The sequence below is a fragment of the Balearica regulorum genome, chromosome 2 (assembly GCF_011004875.1).
Source record: "Balearica regulorum gibbericeps isolate bBalReg1 chromosome 2, bBalReg1.pri, whole genome shotgun sequence".
Classification (NCBI taxonomy): domain Eukaryota; kingdom Metazoa; phylum Chordata; class Aves; order Gruiformes; family Gruidae; genus Balearica; species Balearica regulorum.
Genome location: NC_046185.1, coordinates 166,040,465 through 166,066,521, shown reverse-complemented (window position 1 = coordinate 166,066,521; position 26,057 = coordinate 166,040,465). Strand labels below are relative to the sequence as shown.

The window sequence follows — 26,057 nt, the reverse complement described above, 5'->3', positions numbered from 1 at the left end:
CGGAGAAAATCTGGTGATGCAAGAAATGGCAAATTTCCCTCTGAGTCAGAGCTGCATTGGTCCAGCTGGACAGGAGGAGGGAAGTTGGAGCTATGGAGCAGATAGCAACAGAGACACTAGGGCATTTCCTATCCAACCAGGTTTCAGATTCAAGAAGGGGTGCCAATACTTTGTCCAACCCGCATCCCAAAATGTACATCTGATTTCAGTGTAACCTGACTATCGCCATGCAAGTCTCCTGCTGTGTCATCTCAGCAGGGTGGTATATATGAAACCCTGAGTAATTTCACCCCGAGCAACTGGTAGGACAGAATATTTAAGGTCGGATTCTTCTCACCTGCCTTCAGACCCTTAATTAAGGCAATTGCTCTCTCCCTAGAAACAGGAAAAAGAGGGAGAAAAAGAATGCCAGATTGCAATGCCAGTCTGAGATCTTCATTGACTATAGGAGCCTGTATAGTGTTGTTCGATAACCTCATTTTCTCTGTTCCAAGTGTAAGGTTAGGAGATATGAATTAAGACACTTAAGTCCATATATAATTTCAGTTTTTAGATTGATTGACCCTATTGATTCAGAGAAAGCTCTCGTGTTTAACTTAAGTCATATTATCCTCTTTGCTATTTTCTGGGAAAACACAGTTTGATTCTATGTCTTAGGACCCAAGCCATCTGTTTTTGGGAGAGTGCAAGAAACTGTAGTGTTTGGGGCTGTCAACACTGGATAATCTGTATACCCTGGATTAAATCGTGCCATTGTCATGTGTGATTGCAGGGGACTAGAGCAGAAAACCCACTGGAGTCACAAGTAGGGTACAAAAGCCTCTCAGATATCATTCTCATGGAAGAAAATGTTTAACTGTTTTGCAGACTCATGGCCTCAGACTGCTGTACTTTATCACTCAAAAGGGATACATTTCTGTAGCAGATAAAATTAACCTGACCTGGTTCATCCTTCTTGACTTGCCTGGACGCTGCACCAGCAGGAACATTGACTAATGCCAGCCAGCAATGTACTTCAGAGTTTGGAGCAGCATCTCCCTAGCTTCTTCACAGAGCATTAACTGATTTACCAAGTATTGTGGATTTTACTAAGATGCCTAGGGCTGTAGGTGGAGAGATATGTGGTGGAAAGGCAAAGTTAGGATGACTTTCACTGGTCTAGACTAAGAATCACTGGTTGGACTGCAATGAGATTTACACTGAAGGTTTAATTCAGTTTACCAGGCTTAGCAGAAGCAATCTGAAGGATGCACCACTGAAACAAATAAGAAGCAACGTCATCACAAGTACAACCAAGAGACCTTCAAAGGTATTCATGAAGCTACACACATCTGTCCAGCTGAAGAGTAGCTCCACAGGACTAAAAACCTGAGACACCACTCATTTCCAGTATCTGTCCTCATAGGTGGTGCACAGCATGAATACCACTAAACATTGTATATAGGAACTTAAAATAGGGCATATCTGAGACTGTTCTCTTGAGCAGAAGTCTAACCTGTGAATCCAGAAGCAAGCTCCAACTCAGTGGCAATCTCCTGCGGGTCCCAGGCACAACTCTTCCACTTTTGCTGGCAGTTTCTGTTTCCAGATTGCATGAAGAAGGCTGGGTTAAAAGAACCAGGTTCTTCCCCTGATGTAACATAGGTGCAACCACCATGATGGGTTCCCACTAGGGTTGTAGTTGGAGTTTTTTTGGAATTACCCAACAAGGTTCTTACATCAGCAGGTCTTTCTGTCTTATAACCTATTCTACACAACACATATCACAAGGATGTAGCTGGGGGAAAAAATATAAAGAAAAAAAAAAAGAAAAAAAAGAGAAAAGAGAAAAGAGAAGAAAGAAAAAAAAAAGAAAAAAAAGGGGGGAAAAGGGCTAATTTAAATATAATGTCCAGAATATAAAACATAGAATGTATTTTTCTTTCTTTTTTTTCTTTCTGCTTTATGATGAAAGTTTATTGTTAAATAGATTAATATAATAATTGCTTGTATAATAATGTAGAAAATGAGGTGCCAGCCATTCAGTCTCTTCTTTCAGTTTCCTATGGACTTTGACAAAATAATTCACTTCACATGTTTATAAAATTTAATGTTCATGCAATATTTCTCAGCTAGGGGGAGCAGTTGTTTTTTCATAATAAGTTGAGAAAAATTTTCTAAGTTGGGAGTGGTGGAGCTCCAAACCAAGGCCTGACAGACAGAGCAGAGTGGTGGGAGTTCTCTCAATAAACATGTGGATGCAGAGGGATTTTCAGAGCTCACTGACTCTGAAAGAAGTAGAGGGAAACCTGACCTTCAACCCTTGGAGTGGGTTGACCTGGTAGACCTGATGGGGAAAAGTTTGTGCCTGAAAAAAGATGAAGGAGGCTTATAAAGACTTATTGTACTGGAGCCTAGAAGTAGAAATGGTATCTAGCCCAAGCTAAAGGATATTTCAGCTTCTTCGTCAGTTCTACCAAGGATCCTAAAGCTGGCAGGTAGGAGAAAGACAGGGAGGAATCAACACACATAATCCATAGGAAATTCCCAACCCACTACAAAGATCATACCATTTCCACCATGTGAGAAACAATACCCACTCATTTTTCTCACATATATCCTTACTTTTCTGTATGTCCTGAGCCTTCACAACCTTAATCTGTTCTTATTCCAGCAGCAAGCCAAATACCTTTTTGCATGAGAAGAACGGCAAGAAGGTTCCCCAGATGAAGTTGGGAAACTAACATTTCTCAGGCAAGCTCAAGGGCAGAGTAGTGTCCTTCTCCAACCCAAATGGGGAGTGGGCACCTGGCTCCCATGAAAGAGTGCTAGATGGTTCTGGGGAGCAATGGTCAATGTCCCCTGAGGACACTGCATTAATCAGGAGTCTCGTCTTCACTGTTTGGCTTCAATGTCTGACAGAGAAAACAAAAGATTATGTTGACAATAGCACATAGTTTTCTCAGTATTGTGCCCCAAAGGATAGCAGGTCTGGGGGATCATTCCTTTAGACACAATGGTCCATCACTTGGTCTCCAAAGCTCTCCTAGTCCAAGACTTTCCAAGCTATAGTCAGGATGGGTTCCCAGAAGGCAGGATCAGTAAAATCTCTTCTCTACAGCTGCAGTTCGCAAGTTTTCCTGTGTGTAACAGGTACCCTACAGGCTCAAAGTCTCCAGGGGATGTGAGTTCAAAAATCTGAAACCTACCCAGAAGACCGATACACAGTATGACTAAGTCCACGCCCATTCCCATTGCTTTTCTTGAGCCCTGTTATTGCATCCCAGAGTGAGGTGTGTGCATGTGTGTGGGGCAAGCATTGCAAAAGGACAACTCAATTGGGCATCCATTTCCTTGGAGAACTCTTAATGAGTCAAGTAAGGGGGTGAATAACTGCTTTAAAACACAAGGGATGCTCAGCTTGGAGAAAGGGGAAGAAAAACATCAGAAAATGGGCAAGGCAGATTATTTCAAGCAAAACATTCCCAAGACAATCCCCAATTTGCTTTAAATTCCAATTAAAATTGGAGAAGGGGAGAGGGAAGGGAAGAAAAGTAAAAAAAAAAAAAAAAAAAGAGGAATGTTGCTGACGTCTGTTTTCCAGTTTGGTATTGACTGGGGGGGGGGGGGGGAATAAAAAAAGCCACCACCCAGACCCTTTTTCTGATTAATAAAAATGTGATGGAAATTTCATATGTTGTCTCGGCTCCTAAACACTTCTCAGCCACATCTGGCACTGCAAGCCCCTTCCAGCCTGTTTGTGTTCGCAATGAGAACATTTTTTCCAGCTCTGTCAACAATTATTGTTTCCCCCATGGGGAGGTCAGAGGTTGTCCCTCACTTTGGTCATTAAAAAAGCCTTGGCTTTGAAGTGCCTCCCTGGTCATCGTTTGTTGGTGCATATCTCAGCTGCAGAACAGAATGAGGACAAACATGGAGGTGACTTGGACCTTGATTGCTTCTCTTTCAGCAGCAGATGAGAAGAGGTGCTGTATGGAAAAAGATTGCTGCTGTGATGATGTCGAGCCAAGGGTTCCCCAAGGGTGAGTGGGAGGGTGGGTGCACATCTCACCCTGGGGGGCCATGGTGGCTTGTGGCCCTCCTGGCAATGCAGAGGGTGCAGCAGAAATGAGTCAGTGCCTTTGATTCTGATATTTTGGCTCCCCTTCACGCCTCCCTTTGATGTCACGGTTTGTTTGTGGAGAGGCGGCGTTTTTATGGGCTCTCTTCGAACTTGTATGACTTCCCATTGGAGGCCAGGGGATGGGGCAGCAAAGGGGGAGAACAAAACCCAACCAAGCCCCCGAGGCCCAAACCACAGGAGCCGCAGGTGAGCCAGATAGCATGTTCTCAGAAACCGCAGGGAAATCAGCCACATTCTTTCTTTAGGCAATAAAAGGCAGCTTCAGCGGCACAGCCAGCCCCTGTCCAAGCTCCTTCCAACTGTGAGGGCAGGCGGCAGCCCCAGCAACTCGTTGGTCCCCTGATTTGACATACCATTGCTGGTGAGGTCCCTGCAGCCCTGTGCGAGATGGGGTTTTGGGTACCTGAGCAATGCATTTTGGTTCAGCATCTGTCCCCCCATCACAAAGTGAGTCTTGAGCTCTCACCCTGGACTGGTAAGGGCAATTGGTCCTAAGCCAGTCCTTACCACAGTTTTAGAGAGTAATGTAGCAAGGCACAGTGACACATCCAAGGCCACAGTGAAGATCAGTGTCCAGCAACAATCAAACTCATCTGATTCCCCATCTGCTGCATTAGCTCAGCGGTTGTCTTCTCTCTATGTATTCCCGCACTACCTTCCAACCCTTTGTCATTTCTGTCTCCTCTTTTTCCCCTTCTCTACATGCTTGGCCAAGGCATGTCTCTGCTGGCTTGCTTCCCCTACCGCTACCCTTCCCCTCCTGCTGAAATGCCTAGGATTTCTGAATTAGCTCCATCTGTTCCTAACCCATTCACAGCACAGTTGGTCCTAAGGACAAGAAATGCCCTTTTTCAGGACCAGGTATCTTCAGCTCTACCCAGCTTATTCCTCATTTTTATGCCTTGTCCAGGGACATTTGGCGGGGAGGTGGATCAGGGAAGGTTGGCAAGAAGGAGCTCTGCCACTGAGCCCATAGGAGAACTTGAGCACATCTGCAGCACAGTGCCTCAGTTTCCTTCCCACATGAGAATGGACATAACCACCCTGTATCATAGGGCTGTCGAATAACTGGAAGCACAATCATGAGGGAGGTCAGCAAGTGATTCTTGTAGCATGGGGATTGTTCTGAGCTCACATACCACCAAGACTCTGAGGATAGGGTGGACTTCTGGAGATCGTTTAGTCCATCCCTTGCTCAGAGTGAACTGGAGCAGGTTGCTCAAGGTCTTGTCCAGTCAACTTTTGAATTTCTCCAAGGACAGGGACTCCATAACCTCTCTGTCTGATCCAGTGTTTGATCACACTGACAGTAAAAAAGCTTTTACTAATGCTTAAATGGAATTTCCTGTTCGTTTTGTGCCCATTGCCTCTTACACTAAACCAAATCAAAGTTTAAGAAAACTCTATGTTCATGTCAAAAATAAATGAATTCTTTCTCAGAATTATTTTTAAGATCTATATTATGTCCAGTCTCCTCTGATCCTTATGAAGTACATTAGTTTCTTGTTGGGGAGGTGAAATCTTAATTTTTTTACAACCAAAATTCAGATTAAAAAATATTCATTTTCTCCAATCAATCTGACACATTATAAAATCCACTAAAGTACCCCTTTTGTGTACCTTAGTCTTAAGTATCTACTCTGTGAAATGTAAGGGCTCTTTAACTTATTTAGAATTGGTCTTCAAAAACTGAAAACCCACCCTCTTCCTTCCTAAGCTTTCTGCCTTCAAGAACACTACACAAGGCTCACACCCAGCAGTAGGTTCACTCTCCATGTTTTGTGTGCTTGCAGAGTCAAAAAAAAATAAATCTTTGTCATTGCTGTGGCCATTAACACTCCATTTGGAATTTTTCTTTCTTAAGAATTGTTCCATAAAGGGATGCCAAACAGCTCCAAAAAGAAACTACTGTCACTATTACAGTGATTAAAAAAAAATAAATATTTATGATGATTTTGGTTTTTGCACATGGTACGTCAGAGCAATGCAATGTAGCTGTTTTGTATTAGTGAATCTATTTTGCCTATTTCCACTGGACTTGACATTCATAGCTGTTCCCAAAAACACAGGACAAGTAAAGAAGGGGAGATCCTAAGAGAGTTAGGATGGGAACTCCTGCTTCAGACTAAGTCTGAGGAAGCAGCGAGGCTCTGCTTCTCATTTATGACTTCATTCTTTCATTCCTACCAGCCAGCCATGCACCTATCCAAGGAGGAAAACCTTCTTGCGTGAAAATTTCAGACAAATGGGGACTGCCACAAGGAGAGAGCTCTGCCAGAATCCTTCCTGAAGACTGCCACATGACAGAAGAAATACTATTCTTACTATTTCTAACCCTTCAATCCATGCTAACTAAAACCACTGCACCCCAACCCCTCTCCTTTTAGAATTTGTGGCGTGCATTCATTTCTCCTGCTTGTCCAGCTCTCATTTTATGCTCAGTGTCTTGAACAAAGGTGTTGTTGTTATATAGGTTGTTTTCTCACAGCCACTACAAGCAAGATTTTCTCAGATTGCAAGCAATCTTCTTAAACATTTGCTCAGTGGAAGGAGCACAGGGACGAGCTATTCTGTGCTCAGCAGTTCCTTATGTCCTTCCAGCCCTGAGCACTGATGGAGATGAAGCACTTGCCTCCCTCGCTCTGATCTTGTGCATTCCTGAGTTCACCCAAATGCTATGCTACACCCAGATCGTGTCAGTCCATCAGTCATGCAGTCAATAGGAAAGGCCAGGTGTGTTTCCACAGGGCTGCTGGGACTTGTGCTGAAGATGTTGCGTGCACAGACAGAAGTTAGCGATGGAGTGAGGGTGGAATTTATCTGACTTAATGCATATATCCGGAGTGGTGCAGCCTCCACTGGAGTTAGTCACCCCAGCTGCCCTTGCCAGTGCATGGGGATGTAGTGAATGCAGTCTAGGGCAGGTTCGTTGCCCTCTGGGCAGGTTCTTAAACAAGGTTGAAGGCATGTGCCTTGGAAGTGCCTGTTTCTCTCCACTGACTATAAAGGGGAGTCTGGGGTGACTGTCTCAGATGGAGTCTTCTATGGTGTACACTGGGGATTAAATGAAATTCCAGAATGAAAAGGGATCCTGAACTTAAAATGCATCTCAGTCTTGCAGTTTTTAACTTATCTTTTCAATGACCAGATAAGAACACATCACCATTTACTGTTGGAAGATCCATGCCCTCATATCCTGATTGATAACGGAAGATATCCTTCTTCTGACTCTCTTCCAGCTCCAGCTTCGGCCTCTTCAATGGTCAGAAAATATCATGGTAAAGACATAAGCAACCATAGACAGTTATACCCACACAGTCTGCCAACCTTATCCAGATGGAGATGCTCCGATTCCCAGAAGGGAGCTGGAAGGCCCTTATCAGAGTTGTACCTGGTTGCACAAAGAGAAGAGTGTGTGAGAGTGAATTCCATCGGTCAGAAAGGAAAAGGGCTCAAGTTCCCTGACAGTGCCCAGGAGATGAGTGGGGAGAGGAAGCCAAAGCTAACTTGACCTTCGAGTATGCAAAGGCATGAAAATGAATGCAAATTTGGCACCAGGCAAAATTGCTCGGTCATCACTCTTGGAGGGCATGGCTGTGCACCCAGTGCATTACCAGTTAACAGCAAGGGAAGCTTTTGTCCAGAGGGCAATGCTTTGTCTGTTCTCTTCTTATCTTTGGTAGCGGCTCAAAGCAAGCCCTATTTGCTGCAATTCTCTCCTTCCTTCCTTCCTTCTCTCCAAGCTGTCTGTACACACAGCAGTTATTCCTCAGTAACAAACGTAGAATCACTTGCAGGTTTTTCCAATTTATAAATTAGCATGAAGGCCAGCCCAGGCTATTGCAAAGATTGTGGTAACTGTTTATTCAGGTGAGGTATCTTGCTTTTCATTGTTCAGACTTCTACTAGACTAAATGATCTGTTTGTTTTTAGGGCTTTGCAGAGGTTCTCACTGCAACGCCTATCCTTAAATCCCTGAGTGGGAAGGGATTGTGATTTTTTCATATTTTTTTTTCCTGTAGAAGGAATCTGTGGACCAGCAGGATGTTAATGATGAGTTTATATTTTATACAGAACTGCCAGGGAATGAGAAGTTAATTAGTACTATCTCCATCCTGTTCCCACCTCCAAGTAACCAAGCAACCCTGGCATTTCTTTACCTTCCTATATTTAGAGTAGGTAGGAGCACGGATGTTATCAGTCTGAGAAATGATACTCTGATGATAATACTCTTTGTTTACTTACCTGTCTGTTGGTCTACCTACCCACCTACTCTTCCACCCCCTGAATGTCTCACAGTGATTAATGATTTTCCATGGCTCCATTTTTAACTCTGACATTGGCAGTGTCAATTCTGCTAATTAAATAGGAGCAGGGAGCAAAGTTTGGCCATGAGGCCATGAGGCACAGACTGGCCACGTCTACATTACATAGCACTTGGTTATGAGTCTCCTTTGGTTCACGTTTTGCTTGTGAATTTAAGTCATCTTTCTTGTTCTGCAAGCATGTTTTTTTTGTTTGTTTGTTTGGGTTTTTTTGTTTTTTGTTTTTTGTTTTTTTTTTTTCCTAAAGTGTCTGATATAGCATGAAGACTTTGCTAAGTCCAACAGTAGAATCAGGAAAAAAAAAAAAGAACAAACAAGTTTCCCCTCCTGTGGGGTGTGACAAGAGGGCAAAGGAGGGTGTTTGAGGAGGCAAAGCTTTCTAGGCTAGCACTGGTGGACTGTAGGATGTAGTATTGCTCGTTTTGCTTATGGTCCTCGGGGCTTGATGTCCTGAGCTGAGGTGTCTGGACCTTGTCAAGGAGAGGGTTATGAGCCAAAACAGCAGCAGGTGGGTGTTTGAGCTTGTTTTCTAAGTCTTTTGTCAGCATAGACAGGGTCATTAGGACCCTAATTTTTTAGAAGATGGGCATGCAGGATTGCATTAAAACATGATCGCATTGGAAACCTCTTTTAGGCTCCAAATAGAGGAGGCTGCTTCTCCCTAGGCCCCTGATCAGACCTGTCATTAACCATAAGTGTTAGGCAGAAACAAAACTCCCTCAAGCAAACTTTTCTTTTTGCAACACAAAATCCTTCTTACTCATCAGTGACAGGCAAATAAAACATATTCATTTACTCAGCATTGACGATGTTGAGCCTTGACAGTTCTTGAATTGAAGTGTTTAAAGTGTCTCCAAGCACTCCTCTGCTCTCTGTGCTCCTCTGATGTCTCATAACGCTCTGGGAGCAAATGGTCTCAAGCAAATGCTTGAATCCTTGCAGCCTGCTTTGCTCCCAGCTTGAGCAGCAGCCAGGACAGCTGGTTCCTAACCTTTGCCCTTCAAGCAGGTGTTTACTTCTGCACAGTTACAGCTGATTCACAGCTAGCAGGGTAAAGAGGAGTTTGTTTATCACCTTCCGCCACAATATAAACCAATCCCTTTCCCCTGGGACTGAACATGGTCCTGTTTCATCCTTGGTGTTTGTGTGAGAAGTGCTTGAACAGGTCACTGTTTAATCACAGATGGAATTGGCTCTTGCAACATGGGATGCAGGGAAGTGAACATATTTGCCTGTCTAGATTGAACATCATGTTTTTTTTAGCTCACCGGAGGAGGAAGAGTAGCAAATGGCTTGTTGATGTCATCCCTGCACTGTACCTCATAGTTTACACCACCTGCCTTACTCTACCCTAAAGCCATTTTCATTTCAGCACAGAGCAAAAATTTCTTTCTTAGAAAATCCTGGTTTTTCAGTGTAGGTTGCCAGGAGGTGAAATCAAGGAGGCAATGTCATCCTTCAGAAGCTGAGCATCTGGAAGAGTTCCAAGCCCCTTCTATGCCACATATAGATATAGGGGAACGAAGCAAAAAAGATCCTTGCAGAAGAGGATGGATTTCTTTAATATGCTAGTTTTGCCCTTAACCATCTGAAATTAACTGAAAATCCTTGACAGTAGACAAGTGGGAAATCAGGAGACAGGGGAGAAATTAATGGAATTTGCCTTCATCGGATTCCACATAATACGCTATTCTAATTAGCAGAGATAGGAATTAAAGTCATCATTTGATAAGATCATGTCATTGGGCTTTGGTGGAATTTTCTGCCTTATCTGGCATGTAATCTTATCCGGTTTGATTTTAGCAAGAGATCAGGAATTAGGAAACATAATGAGATTGTATAGTCTAGACTAAACAAGCCAGAGACCATGAGCAGATGCAAGGGAGGTGAGGAGGGACTGGGGCAAGGAGTGTTCAATATGTACTGCACCTCAGCTTGCAGGATCTGCAAACAAGCAAGGTTTGCAGTACACGTGCTTCAGTCCAAGTCCAGACTTTATCCCTCTCAGCTACAGAACTGGTCTAAGTTCAGTTTCCGCTCTGCCATTATCCAAAGTCAATGCTAAGATTTGGGGGCTTTGGTTCAAACTATCCCCTGCGACAATTCAGAGACTGAACCCTGTTCCCCACTTTGTAGTTTGAATCCATTGAGGGAGAGGTGATTCTCATTTAATGCCTTACTCTCTGCCAGGGTTTTGATTTTCAAGGGGCTTGACTCACCATTTTGGCATTCCTGTGTGTTCTCTGGCACCAGAATGAGCTAACCCAAGGTATAATTGTATGACCCTGTTTCTCTCTCTACCTCGCCCGTATACCATACCCTACAGGTTGGAGTAATACTGCCGTTAGTGTAATGCCAGTGATGTCAAACTATTGGGTAGTTAAAAGCCTGATGAGCCTTGCCCATGGGTTATATAAGAGAGAAGCTGAGGGTTTGAAGGTAACTCACTGACCACCAAGCTCCTCCCAAGATGCCCTCCACATATGATTCCACTTACAAACTTAGAATGCTCCATTGTACAGTTACCTAAGCGCTTGGATCTTCTGTTCTGTTATTCTTATCAAAGGCCTCTTTCTCCTTTCCAACTCCTTTTTTTCCATGTCAGAAATATTGTATTACTTTGGTAATTCATCTAGTTCTTTGAAGTTCAGCCACATTTCTCCTTGCTGCTTTTACTTTGCTAGGCTGAATAAGCCAAAGCCCCATAACTTTTCTCTAGTAAGAGAAGATCTCTAATCCCTCGAATACAACAGGAGCTCTTCTCTCCAGCCATTCCTGCCATAACTCAGCTTTACTGAATGTGAGCTGATCCATTCTGTAAATCTTCTGCAGTCCCAATGTGATTCAAGAGCTACTGCAGTTTCAAAATCAGGATTGGCCATTATTCTTGAGAGGTAACAGCCACAGGGACCCTGAAGACTAATTCTTCTTCCTGGGACAAGACATTTGGGAAAGACAAGATTTGGGAAAGGACTCATTTTCAGTTAATTATGCCAGCGTAACAAGATTAGATGAGTTGGCCAAGGTCATACTATGAATCATTGGCAAGGTCAGTAATGGAACATAAGAGTCCCAATTTGTTGTTCTTTTTTTTTTTTTTTTTTTTTTGGGGGGGGGGTGGGGTGTTGGGGTTTTTGGTTTGGTTTAGTGTTTTTTTCCCTTCAATGTTTTACATACTTTTATGGCTCATCAACACTGTGCTTGGAGCCATCCAGAATCTCCAAGGGGATGCCTGTCCAGTCAAAACATGTAATTCCTCTGCCCATGTTCGAAACCAGTTGGCCATGAACTCAGGTCTATCCACAGGATCTGTGCTGAAAAGCCAAAGGATACTTAATAAAACCTTCAGCACCATTGAAGTGTCTACATAGTCTGTCTACACAGGACCTGGAGGTGGGACGGAGCTTGCTCACACCTGTTTTCAAAACACCATGCCAACATAACCTACATTTGCAACCAAAACAGAACTGAATCCCCAATACTTGCAACTGGTCTCCTGTCTCGGCCGTTAGAAATTAGATTGGACCTGTTCCTATGTAAGCCTCTCATCTCTCTCTGCCTTTTTCTTTTTTTCTTCTTTTTCTTTTTCTTTTTTTCTTCTTTTTCTTTTTCTTTTTTTTCTTTTTCTTTTTCTTTTTTCTTTTTTCTTTTTCTTTTTCTTTTTCATCTTTTTCTTTTTTTCTAATGCTTAACGAATAATTTTTACCCTGCTTAGTACGTGTTGAAATTAGTGTGTTATAGGAAACCAGATTGTTTTCTGTTCCCAGTTGCAAATAGACATCTAAAGAGTTTCCGAAGTTCATGAGCTGTTTTATATGAGAAATAATGAGTGGTCTTTTCCTTCCTCACTTTTTTTTTTTTTTCCCCTTTCTGCTCATCTTGGCAAAACCTGTGAAATCTGGGGAAGATAGGAGGGTCCATCAGGAGGAAGTACCCCTGCCAGCAGCTGGCCTTATTTCAAGGAGAGCTTGCATGTAGGAGGAATTAAGGAGGGATCAAAACATCTGATGATGGATTTATGGCATCAGCATCCCCCCAACCCAGAGAGACAAATAGCTGCAGCTCATCTACCCAAGTGAGGTGATCCCAAGGACATCTCTGTGGGTGCTTATTGGGAGACACTGTGAAGAATATTTTTCCTGGCTTGTTTGAAATCATCTTCTGGACAAAAATCTTGCCCTTTCTCTCAAAAAGGAAAGATTTGTATCTCTTATGATTTCTAGTGCTCATGCCTTTTTCTGGCACTCATCAAGGTCCAGGTTTTTCACAATGACATCTGAGAACTACTGCATAGAAGTGAATAGCCTGAAACTTTGGGACTAATTTGTTGTGGTTTTTTAATGTGAGAATGTATGTAACTTTATATATATATATATACACACACACGTTTAGTGTGAGGTCCATCTGCATGGCTACCTTCTGGCACTGCTCCAGACAACTCTGCAATTGCTTCTCTTCTGCCCAAGAAAGGCAGCTAGGAATGAGAAGAAATGAGAACAGGAGGGGCAGGAAGAGATTTTAGGTGGTTGTTCAGAATAGACACCGGAGTTACCAGGTAGGACACCCACATATATTCCTCACCACTTGGCAGAAATAGAAAGACCGAAGAGGTGACCTGTTCTGGAAACAGTTGGCAGGGCAGTAAAATCTTCTGCTCAGGAGCAAAGCTCATGTGTCCAGATTCCCACATCACCATTCAGCTCACAGCAGTTCATTAGCTCTATGCTATGAAGGAGAAAGAAAAAAGGACTTTTTTTTACTTGATGGTGAAGATTGCTTTCCTTTGGGTAATACCTTAAGTTCACATATAAACACAAGAAGAAAGGAAGGATAAGACATCAGTCCAAGCTTTGATCTAGACCTCCCAAGGGCCTTGAATGAAGGATAAGACATCAGTTCAATCTTTGATCTGGACCTCCCAAAGGCCTTGGCCATACATTTCCTATCTGACCTTAAACAAGTCATTTAATCTCCACATAGTAATTTCTCACAGTAGAATATTGTTCTCCACTCCTCCATTGATTTTTCCACTCCTCCTCTTCCTTGTTGTGTCTAATTTAGTTGGGGTGGGTGAAAAATATTCGTCCTGGGGAAGCCAAAATATTTCACTAATTCCAGCTCCATTGCCAAATTATCATTTGCTCAAGAAGCTCTGAACCAACAATCTGAAGGTTTGTAAGAATATTTTCAGCACACATCTGTTATGGTTGATCTAATTTCAGTAGATGTCCTCTCTATGAGAAGGACTTGCTGCCATCTCCTCACAACACTTCTAACCCTCTCCAAATGAAATGGATATTTTTGGAACTGGTTGAAAACTTTCCATGACATGACATACGGTGAAAGTTTCCATTATTTCAAAGATAATTTTGATTTTTTTTCTTCTATTTTATTGTACAAATCATCATACAGATAAAAACATGAATTTAAAGAAAGAAAAATAAGAATTAAAAAAGCTTTTGGGGTTTAATCTGAGTTTTGTTGTTTTAACTTTTTATCTTGCTGGAATCAATTGTATTTGTATGCATCAAAATCTTTTCCTCTGCAGTTTCATGAAATTCTTAACAAAGTAAAAGACTTGTCACTTGTCACCTGCCTCTGCTAAAGGCAATCCAGTTGTATATACAGTGCAATGTAAAGAAAGTCTGGATCCAGCAGCTGGTTGTTAATATCTGGTGAATACAGCCTTTCTGATGAATGGCTATGGACACCATTTCAACCGTTTCTTTTTGCTGGGAGTACTGTAGGAAGGACGCATCTGAAATATTTTAGATGACAAACTGTTGCTCTTCTAATTAGAAAAAACCACAATTTTCCTCAAACCCTTTTATTTTCATGTATAAGAAAACTCAGCATTTATTTTCTTTGATAGTTACTTAATGATGTAAATTACTATCCTAAAAACATCTTCTGTCACCAGAACATAAGTTTTACTAGGTTCTGCTAATTTCAAATATTTATTCTAGCTATAAACCAAATTTTATTTTATTCAAAGCAAGGAGAAATATTTCTTTTTTAGGCTGTTTTGCTTTAAAATAATAATAATAAAAAAAAACCAGGAGTTTTTATTAAGCTCTTAGTGCTAATCTTCTTGCTGCTGCTATTAGCTTATTATTTATTCATTTATTTTTCATACAGATCATCTCTGAAATAAGGACTTAAGTTTTGTTTTTAACAGCATGACAAAATGAGAACAGCATCTTATGGAAAATATCTTAACAACTCAACCAAAACTCATATGTCAGAATTTTAAAAGTGCAGAGCTGCCCCAAATTGTATGTAATAATATTTGTACTTCTTGTCCAGGCAGGTGGTAAGCAATATATCTTTTGGGATATGCTTGCCTTCAGCTATCATCACATAGTGCATTAGTTGCCTTAAATCATGTATAATTTGGCAGAAGCTATTGATATGTGTCAGCAAGCAATTCATTCTGCTTCAGTGTTGCCTGATTAGGAAAGATGCTTTCCTCGAGCTAAAAAATTCTGCTTTTTGAGGGGTGGAGGTTACCATCCCCTCCGACCTGAGAGTAACATGTCTGGAAAATTTAGTAGACAAACTGTTATTCCTAATTGCTTCTTTTAAGAGTGTTTTCCTTGCACAAGAGAGTGTCCAGGCCAGTTGAAATTTCGCTTAATTCCAAATTTAATCCAGTTTGAAATGGCAAGCATGAAGGGGATTTTACAGTAATCAGTGTAGACTGTGAACCCATTGACAAGGAGAGGCTGTCACTGAAATATGTGATCTTGTCAGGCCTACCCACAGAAAACCCAACCGAAAAACTTACGTGAAATATCACTGGAATGCCCTGTAACCCAACTCTAAAGGCACAGGAATACTGCAAGGTTGCCATTGCTGGTGTGCAGAGGGTATGACACAAGGAACGGCAGCTGCAGAAATGATGGTGTTAACCCAACTAATTAACGTAACATGGAAAATAAGCATGAACTCATCACGTATTTTATATGATCAGTCTGATACTGAAAACCTTATTGCTTGTAAATTGCATAGAGTTCAATTTATTTTATTTGGGAATATGAAGAGCTACCTAGATCTCAGGAGAGATGTGCTTGTGAATCTAAGGATGCTTCAGAAACCTTTGTCACAAGGTGACCCCATGAGCTTAATGCTGAACTAGTGAAAATTCAGGCTTATCCTATTATTATTATTATATTTCCTTTACTGTATTCATCATAGCCTGAAGGTCCTGGCTGTGATGAAAATGTCAATCTGCTGAGGGCAGGCAAGAGCCCGTTTGTGCTGTTAGGCATTAGCAGTCTGAAGGTCCAGAGGAGAAGGTAGGAGAAAAGGAATCAATAACCATCTGCTTCAGAGAAAATAATGTTTTAAAAATCCTCTTGGAGTTAAGGACAGAGTGGAGAGCAAACAATTCACTGATCATTACAGAAAGTTGACTTTCATTTCTTTTTCACCACTCCTTAATGTTGACATGAAAGGTGTTATTTTTTGAGACCTCTTTTTCCCATTACGGTTATTTCCCCTGTGAAAAGTCATCTCTTGGTGTGCTAGCAAGTCAAGGCAGGCAAGAAAAGGAGAACCCAGTAGGCAAAGTGGGCGACTCCTTGAGTGCCTGATGATTACCACCTCTTCTGACTATCAGCTAATAATGCTTGTCCTTCAGCTCAAGTGCTGGCACCCTGTATTTCAGCTGCCGACATTCCTTCCACTACTTCTTGGCCACCTGCAGACACTGGTGGAGATGCTCTTTGTATTACAAGAAGGCAAATCAGATTAAGCCAACTTGGGATATTCTGCCTAAGAGGTGAAGTTTCACAGGTGAGAGGGAGTACTCAGAGCCTTAGTTGGTCTCCATTAAGGCTCTCTGCAAACTCTGGTAGTCAACTGATTCGCCTTTGAAGCCATTCACTGAAGCTGTATAGGCAAGAAGGATTTTCCCCCCCCATTTCTCTTAAACAGCAGCTGAGATTCAAGCCTGCCCTCTGTCTCTGAGAGCAAGGACTCCAAGCACAGGTTCAGGTTACCTTAATGTGACCCTTTAATATGGAGAAAATTCTCCTCTTCTAGCTGAGCACAAGTTCCCAGCTGAACAGACCTCTCCCGCCTGTACATCTGTACGGAGGGAAATGACAAAATGTTCCAATTTTTCTAAAATGTCAACTTAAAAAAACACATGCGTGCAAGCCCAAATAGAAAACAGATGCACTGTGTCAGCGTGGGAGATATAAATTTAAGGCTTGGAGCTGTCTTCACATCCCTCACTACCACTTTTATGGTCCTGCTTTCACTGGAGCACACCTGAGGCCTGTTGGCAAGACACTTCTTTTGAGTGTGGGTGACTCCCCAGTTGAAAATCAGCCATGAAAAAGCCTACTATGTCTGAGGGGAAAAAAAAAAAAAAAAAAAGGTAAACACAAAAAGAGACACTCCCTGGCGTTGAATCAGATCCTGCCAACTTTATTCCACTTTGGTTCCTGTTCACCCATGGGAGGTTTGACCCGTTATCTTTAGAAGCAGCAGTATATAGAAAACATATCTCTTGTAGTTTCTGGTTGCACTGCTGTTCAATCTTCTTTCTTCATAACAGGAAGAACAGATTAGGCATGGACAACTCCAAGTGTCCTACTAACAGAGACTCACCCATTATCCTTGCTGTTGTTTATTAAAGTCTGTTCTTATCCGTCCTCACTTTATTTCTTTCCATTTCTTTCCCTTCCCATTACACATTTCCTCATGGATCAAAGGCAAAACTCACTGGTGGAAAGGAACTTGAGTTCAGGTCAACATAACTGGGGCATTCATTCGTAAGAATTGTCCACTTGGTAACATTTTTCAATAATTATTGCCTTGAATCAAAATTGAAGACTCTCATATAAGACTTGCCCTGTCCTCATAATTTCTTGAGTCATGGAATCATTTTGTTGCAATTCTAGTGATGGATTTTAAAAAAAGTAAGAAACAACATTAAAAAACTAAAAACATCAAGAGAAAGGAAGATGGGGAAAGAAATACAACATCAATAGGATTTGAGATACCTAAATAGTGCTCAAATACTCCCTGGAGACAGATCCCATGTGCCCAGAAGCCCTACATGTCCTAGCACCCATGTCTCTTAAGACTCCAGCCTTCCTGAACACACATCACACATTAAGCCAGCAAAGCTCCAAGACTTGGTCACCAATAATCCTCTCAGTACTCCCACCAAGAGCCAGAAAGCCTGTAAGTGATAACGCTAGAGCCTCTGGCAGGCTGCTCTGCAGTTTTTGAATCTGAGTGTGGTCTCTACCAAAAGCAATATGAGCATAAGCCTTTACTCACCTTCCACCACTGCCTTCGGAAACTCATCGTCAAAGAGGAACGTCGAGATGAGGAGCCTATCAGGACTCAGAAAGGGACTGGAAAGTTTGTCTTGGCAGTAAAGTTATCCTGAGCTTTGATAAACAGGGCTCATAAATACTACAAGAATTTCAAAAATAAATCAGTACAAACTATAAATACATTGTATCAGTCAGTCTTTCCATGCACTCCGTTTGTGATGCATGAAGGAAAAGGGCAGGTTAAAATACTGCTTTTTCTCTCCTTTCAGCTCCAAGTTTCCTAATATATCCTTTACCATAATGCCTTGGATATTAAGTGCAAACTGAAGGATGATGAATTTTTATTACTTCAGTCCTCCTTCCCTTTATATTTTTCTTTCTTTCCCTATTATTCTTTCTCTCTACAGATTTCTCTCTCCCAATACCATCCTGACTCCCCTTTCGCCGGCCTCTCATTTCTCTGATAAAACACTTATTGGGATTTCTAGGGATATTTTTCACTGCCTTCTAGTAACTGAAACTCTCATTAAATGTTCAGGGCCGTTCTCCTCTCAGGTGCATGGCACATTGCCATGCATTTCGGGAAACCAGCTACCGAGCTCACATGTTCTTCGTGATAACACGCTGGAAAGGCCAGAGCAGTGAAAGCTAGAGATCTGTACAGCTTGTGCTACGTGTCAGCTTCCCACATAGCACAGGAAAAACAAATTGCAAGTCACCAACAGGGCTCTGGCTCCATCCGAACTGTGAGTAATGATGCCTCAGAATTAAGACTCTCTTAATTCAAATATATAATTATTCATAATACACGGATAGTGCTTTCCTCCAACATTTTTCTTTATCTGACTTTTCCAATCCACTTAGGATTCCCAACAGCTGCTGGAGCAGTAAAGCCAAGACACTGCTGTCTCACCTTGTACCTCTCCATTCCTCATCATCTCCATCCCATCTCATGCATGAGTCTATGAAAACTATGTGTTCCTTGTTCAGAGTTTGCAGTAACAGAAGATAACAAATCTCCAAAATAAATAGTTCTTCAGCATCGTCCTTTAAATAAAGCAGCTAAAACTATCCCATGGGAGGCATCAGCATTTACCAAAAATGCACTAAATCTGAAACAACTGAATAGAGGAGGCAAATCCAGATTTTTGCTCTGAAACGCCAGCTAATTTCAGTTTGTTTGATTATAGCAATTAATGAAGAGAAAAACACTATCCTTAAAATGAAATATTCATAATGAAAGGAATAATTTGTGGATAAAAGATTGGAATTGCTAGCAAAGTGCAAAAAGGACCAAATTTGTAACAGGTACTGTTCAGCACATTACTGAATACTCTGGACAAGTAGGTAAGAAATAAGGCAGTGGACTTTTCCACTGATAGAAGAAACTCTTCAAGATAGGAAACACTAAAAGTGATTGCAAATAATAATAATAAAAAAACCCCAAACAAACAAACAAACAATACCCCCAAACAAACAAAAGCCTAAACCATCTATTTTAAATACCTATACAGGTTGATGGACTCTAGTAGCTGTTATGAGTCAGCAACAAATTCCCAGAAGCTCTATCTGCACACAAGTCTGCATCCATGTGTGTAAGGAAGGACTGTCCTGGGGGAAGTTATCATTCCATGTGTGTCTTGTTCTTTATACTCTTTCCTAAACAATTTGCTGCATGTCACTGTTGGTAACTGGACGACAGACTATAAGAGTTTGGTCAGATTCAGAACAGCCACTTTTATTTTTCATGATATAAGCTGGATTTCTTTTTCTAGATTTTTAGCAAATACTTTATTTTAATTTTAGCTTTCTATCTTGATTTATCATGACTATTCATGTTCAATAGCTTATATTTTTCCATGACAGAGGTAAATAAGCTTCCTAGCCATGCACACTTACATAGAAGCAACAGAGGCATGACAGGAACCATCATGATGATCTTTCACCCGGCCTTTATACCTGCAGAAGACCCAGTGACCTGCAACCAAGTTCCTCTCTCCATTGTTATTCTGGGCAGTGTGACCTAATCAGGACCAACTGGACACTATTCATCTGAAGTTTCTGTTATAGACAATGCCTGGATATCTCCCATAACATATATCACAACTCTCACATTCAGCAACCTTCTGCCTGTCATGGCAGGACATTATCTCAGGTTCTGATTGGGACCCACTTGAGCATCCATGGGATAACCCTGCACTTTTTTATAAAGAGAAAGAAACCCCATATTCCTTGTGTCTCTTGATACATCTCAAGCTATTTATGCATTATTTGGCTTCAGTGTGGAAAAATAAAGATTGATTTTATAGAGGGCTTTTGTGGCCTTATAAAATGAAATAAGAATGTTACAGAATTCCTTGCATCTGGACTGCTGGATATATTATGGTTGCCATCTGTTCCTTTAACACTGTTGATTATTTTTGTGGGCCTGGCAGATTTCTATACAAAAGAAACTGGAGAGTTTAATGTCCTTATTACTATCTTAGTTAAAAAATAGATAAACTAAACACATTTTTGATTGCTTCATCTCTGATGACCATCATAGTCCCAGGCTTCTACTGAAGTGTTGCAGCTCAGGTTGATGAGAGGAAAAAGCAGATAAAAAGAACAAAAGAATGGATGGTCAGCAAAGTCTGGATTATCTTTCAGGATGAATGTTGCATTCTACCTGTCTCTATTAATTGTGTAGCACGCACTTTAGGTATTTTTATTAACAGACATTTCTGTCAGTAAACAGGGAGGACTTTAATAGGACTGAAAGAAGAAAAATACCTTAAGGCAGGAGAGTTTCTAAGAGGTAGAGTATCCCTCCATTCTTCTTGGAAATAGTCCCTAACTGCTCCTCACCCAAGCACTAAGAACAACTTAAAGAGAACAATGAAACATAATGTCGAAGGTGGAGCTCCTCAGGGCTGGTGGTGGACTATAGTCTTGGAGGGCCCATCTATTCCTGTTATCTTCCTGACTCCCTCTTCCCTCAAACTAGAGCTCTTTAAAACAAAAACAAAAACAAAACCCCAAACAAAAACCCAAAACCAAAAAAAACCCCAAACAACAAAACAAAACTATCTGACTGAAAAGCTTCCCTTCCTGCTCTGAGTAGATATTTTTGCTTGTTGGTTGTCTCTCTCGACTCATGGATAATCATTCCTATCTTGTGCTTTCCTTCCTGCCCCAGCCTGCTTCCTTAGACAATTCTTCTTAGTTTCTGGGTCTGCCTTGGCCATTGCCCTCTCACTTCTTGGAAGATGATTTCCTTTTTGTCTCCTTCAGTGTACAGTCTCTTCTACAGCTCATCCAAAACAGAAGCAGAGGAAAGGGAATGGCGGAAGGTGAAAGTTGCATATTTTCACTATTTCCTTATAGAAAAAAGAATTTCATCCTCAATTCTTCTGCAACAGGATGCTTCTGTATACACAGCATAAAGCCTCTGGTATTATTACAGCCACAGCTCAGCTAAGAAGAACTAGGACTGACCTATGCATGTCTGGTGCTAAAAACTTCATCTAAGGGGTTTTAATAAGGTCTGGAAAACAAAAAACCTAGGAATAGTCTCAGAATCAGCATATGGACCACTTGAGACTCCCCTAATCCAGATGCAAATTCTTGTTGGGAGCATTAGTGGAGTACAATAAAACAAACTTTTCTTCACTCCTAACCACCTAGACAGAAGTTTTTGTCCTGAAGGATGAAAAGACCAGACTTTTTATACTGTTACATCTTAGGTTTTTTCCTGGGCCAATGATGGAAATCACTTATCTTCCAAACATTGCACAGGGGAGAATTTTGGCTCTATTGTTGCAGTTGTCTTGGGATCCCTGTTTATGTCCTGCCTGTTTATCTCACCCATGATTAATTTCCTTATCTGTCTGGACTATTTCTTCTCCAGTACTTGAACTGATTGTCTCCTATATGTTCTTGCCTTTTTTTGTTTTCTTCTTCCGCTCAGCTCTCTGTTATATTGATCATGCTGTGGAGAGCCCTTTATGTCAACAAAGCACTATATTCCTGCCTATAGTTCTTGTATTTTACAAGAGTTATGAAGAAAGAAGTGAGGACTGTAGAAAATAATTTATTTGCTTAAAGCCTAATCTACTCAGTCTATGAAAAGAGATTGACAGCTGATTTGATTATAATGCCTATGCACTTTTACAGGCATGCAGTATTGGCTAACAATGTGTTCTACAGTCTAGGTGAAAAAAAGACAAAATGAAAACCGTTTGTAAAAGCTGAAGCCAGACAAGTTCAAATGGGAAACAAACTACACACTTTCAAGGGAAGCTTGCCAACAGAGAAAACCCCTGAAAGAGCAGGTAAATTTTCCATCATTTGTCATGTGATTCAAATCGCAGATTAAGGCACATCGAGATGTCTGTCTGTATGTGAGCTGTATCTATATGTGGGTCTAAATCCCCACTATTGTGAATGCAGATTTTTGGCAAGATTCAGTTGCTTATACATAGGTATCTAATGTCATTTTAGAGGAGATATTCTACCTGCTGTCCAGATGCCTGCTTGAGAAAGGCATTTATATCCTGAACCTCCTGTGTCAGAGCTGCCAGCTCTTGTGGGTGTCTGTGATACTCAGGGGGTTCTCATATGGCATTAGACCATTAAATAGTAATTGGAGCCAAAAGGTCATTGTTCTGGACAAATCATTCTCCTTTAGGAGAGAAGAGATGCTTTCTAAACTCCACTGATTATATTGATTATGGACTTGACTCAGTGGCACCTTGTCCCATCTGAGATGCTCTAAGATAACCCTCCTGGCTACCAGCTGCATCTTCATTAGGGCATGGATCTACTGTGAATCACGCATTAGAGACAGGTCTGTGCAAATGTGTTGGCTATGCTAGGTTACCTCGAATGGGATAAAGCATCTGTATTTAGGCAATAAATTACATTTGTAGCCAATGCAGGCAATTGAGCCTAGAGAGCTATTCACCTAACCCACACGTGACCCACTCCTTTCTGGAGCAGCATCTGGAAACCAGGCAAGATACCCATGGTGACTAAAATAAAACTAGACACCTCTATTTATTTTTCTACAGTTACAGGAAGTTGTGAGATGGGAATAGTGGTTTTTAACTAAGGAAACCCTGAAAAACCTCACCTGGTTGAAATACCTGCAGACTTGTTATTAAGGTTCTGTAGGAAATGCCCCAAGAAAACAATTATTTGAGTATCAAAAAATTCTGAGTTCTGGCATGTGAGGAAGCTGCAACAGTTTACACCTGTAGGTGGTCTTAATTTCAAGTCCCAAAGGTGATATTAGATCACTCTGTCTCCCTCAGGTCATCAGGTTTCACCTGGTCACCCTATAACAAGCGCAAAGAATTTTGTTGGACTAAAGGATTTCAGTCCTTAGCAAAAACCCCCACATATCAAGCCAGGGACAGGAAAGTTCAGACTGCTACTGGAAATGCACAGTTATGCCAGCAGGTAAAATATGGCTCATACACCAGAGAAAGCTGAAATCACTGTGACAAAGAGGAACATAATTTCCAGACCAAGGTAAATACTGTGGTCATGAGCATCAGTGCGTACAACACCAAAGTTATGTCTGCTGCTAGCCTTTGTGAAGTATGAAGTTTCATTGAAAGGAAGAAAAGGAAACCCAAACACCTTCACAACGCTTGTGCACCCTTGGTTTCAGAAGGCTATGACATGTTATAGCCACACATTGAAGAACATTTTCTCTCGTTTCTAGAGAAAAAAAAGGCATTACCGACTAATAAATAAACAAGGTCAAAATCTAACTTCATGCTGATGAGATTTGCCAGTGACTACCTATCAAAATGGCATGAATTATGTGAGTTTGATTCATTACTGCTCTCGATCCAGCATTCAAGTCTTGTGTTTCCAGTTGCTCAGCAAGAAAACCAACCAAAACCAATCACAATGATGTGAAAAAATAAATCATGAGCTTTGAAATCTGACCTTATCCATTTTCTTTTGCTATCTACTATATCTTTTCCTTCTTTGCTAGTAATGAGAAACTATAGAAGTTAATTTTAATCTGGTGAAAATAATGTTACTGTGGACTTTTTGAAGTTAACAGCAAGACAAATTGTTCTAGAGGACAATTCACGTAAAGATCTGCGCTAATACTTAGTGCATTAGTCTCACTAAGCCACCATCAGGCGGAGCAAATATCTCCGACTGCGGAAGGAGCCTACAGATAGTTGTGCCAAACGGTAGTGGAGCATTGCTCTCCATATCTTTTGTCAGCAGATGGGAGAAATCTGTGTTCTGATCTGAAAGCAATGTTGCTGAGGTTTCCACGATGTTGGGCTTAAGTTAATAACCCCTGGTGAGAAGGACTTGGCTTTATGTCAATCCTGTGCTACTTATTTGAGAGCTGGCCTCTTTTCCAGTGCCAGCTTCAGGTAGAAAAAGCACATGACTTCCCGCAAAAGACTATGGCATAATGCCCAAAACTCATGTCCTCCCCAAAGACTGAGGAGAAAAGAGGTGGCCTTCATCTCACCTAACTTTAACCATCTCAGAGTTAGGCATCTACTCTGAGCAAATCATCAAATCTCCTACAATCAGTGGACAGTGAGCGATACTTCCAGGTTATGAGTCATCCTGTCCTGGCAGAGGTGTCCGAAAGAGCTGGAATGAGATGCCTCTCTCTCACTTCATTGACTATTAAGGAAACCTAGATGACTGCTTTGGACCACAGATATACGTTACTGGTGGTTAAAGTTACACAGGATAAATCCAGCTCTCACTTCAAAGCTTTCAATAAATTTGTCTTTCTTTTCATCACATTAGAGAACCAATTAGGAACTTCTCCACAATATTTGGCTTAGAAAATATATAACTGTTATTTAAGTACATATCCTGACAAGAAACAAACAACCAAGAACTGAAATAGAGAATTTCTGTAGCTCTGAAGATGTTTGAACAGGAGTAAGTTGCAAAGTTTTTTTTTGTTTTGTTTTGCTTTGTTTTGTTTTTCTTAAGAATTGTATTACATAATGATGTTATACATTTTGTTAAATCACAGTTTGGTGTTTTGGATTAGCTACTATATTGCAGAGATACTGTACTGCAAACATATGCTCATGTAGAAAAGCTGTTTCCATTTTGTATGATGTCAAATGTTTTGATTATTGAGTTCTTATCATCACCCTTCTCCACCTAGAACTGAAAGAATCAAATGTCTAGATGATGGCAGCAAAAATCCCCTTTGAAAGGTTTTGTTCTTTTAAGAGGAAAAAACCCCACAACTCTTCTCAAAAAAGAGAAGTGCATGAGATCTTCATGATTTCTGAGAATACGGCATCTATTCTGTGTTCTTTACTTTGGCATAGGACATTTCTTCCCAAATAATGGAATATTTTAATCCGTCTCCTGTGTCCTGCCCACCCACCCCCCACTATGACAGGAGCAAGTGCTGCCTTTTATTTTGCTTCAAGGATTCTTCATATTCATTGCCTCCCAGTTCCTACGGATGTTGCCATGACAAAATCATTGCTGGTGAGAGACAGGACAAGACTCTATTCCATATTACTGAGCTGTGACCTGAGATAGAAATTAACTTGCAGTTTAAAATAACTGTTTGGCTTGTAGGGAGAAGATTCACTTGTCTCAATGTAGGGTTTTAGTGGCAGTTGACACATGTTCCATTTGATGCTCCTGAATTTTCAAAGTGTCTTTTAGGTCCTGTGTCTAATCTGTAAGCCTCATATGGAGTGCTTAGAAACCCATGTGTCTCAAATGTTGTAAGACATGCGTGGTTAGGTAACTAAATTGCATCACAGCAGCTCATGTGAGCAAGGAGTCTCATCATATTCACTGCAGATCTAGTCAGTAGGATCAATTGAGTTGAAAGATCATTTTAGCTCATGAACTATAGGTGTTTAAGTTTTTGTGAACTGAATCATTTTAAGTAACTATCTATCTGAGGTTTATGCTCATTCTCGTTCTTGTTTGGGGAGGTAAGTACTTATATTTTAAGTCTTACACCCTGGAGTCACATACCGAAATTCTATGGTTTGAACATCACCTTTGTATTATCTGGGTACACAGAATAGGACAATCCAGGTCCTCCTTCTGACTTACTCTCTGACTTATTCAGCTGCATTGCTTTCATATTCATCAGTCTTCATACCCTTCCTCCAAACTGTGAGCAGGTCTTGCATTTTTCTAGAGATAACTGTTTTCTCCTGTGTCACGTGGGCCACGGTCCCTTTCCCAGGATCCTCTAGGAATGCTATTTAAGATATTCTTTTAAGTCACGAGATACTCTTGATTCTCATTGTTCACGTCATCTCCCTCCATAAGAGAGACCCACTTTGAGTT

The 26,057-nt window shown here is 41.1% G+C and overlaps 2 long non-coding RNA genes across 3 annotated transcripts in view; both read left to right on the top strand.

Moving 5' to 3' along the window:
- LOC142600638 (uncharacterized) overlaps positions 1-26,057 on the top strand; it is a 184,167-nt gene that overhangs the window by 87,189 nt on the left and 70,921 nt on the right. The window lies entirely within an intron of this gene.
- Positions 8,886-15,217, top strand: LOC142600640 (uncharacterized). The gene is made up of 4 exons (XR_012834242.1): positions 8,886-8,956; positions 11,343-11,497; positions 11,833-11,984; positions 12,360-15,217. It is a non-coding gene; the product is annotated as an uncharacterized LOC142600640 (long non-coding RNA).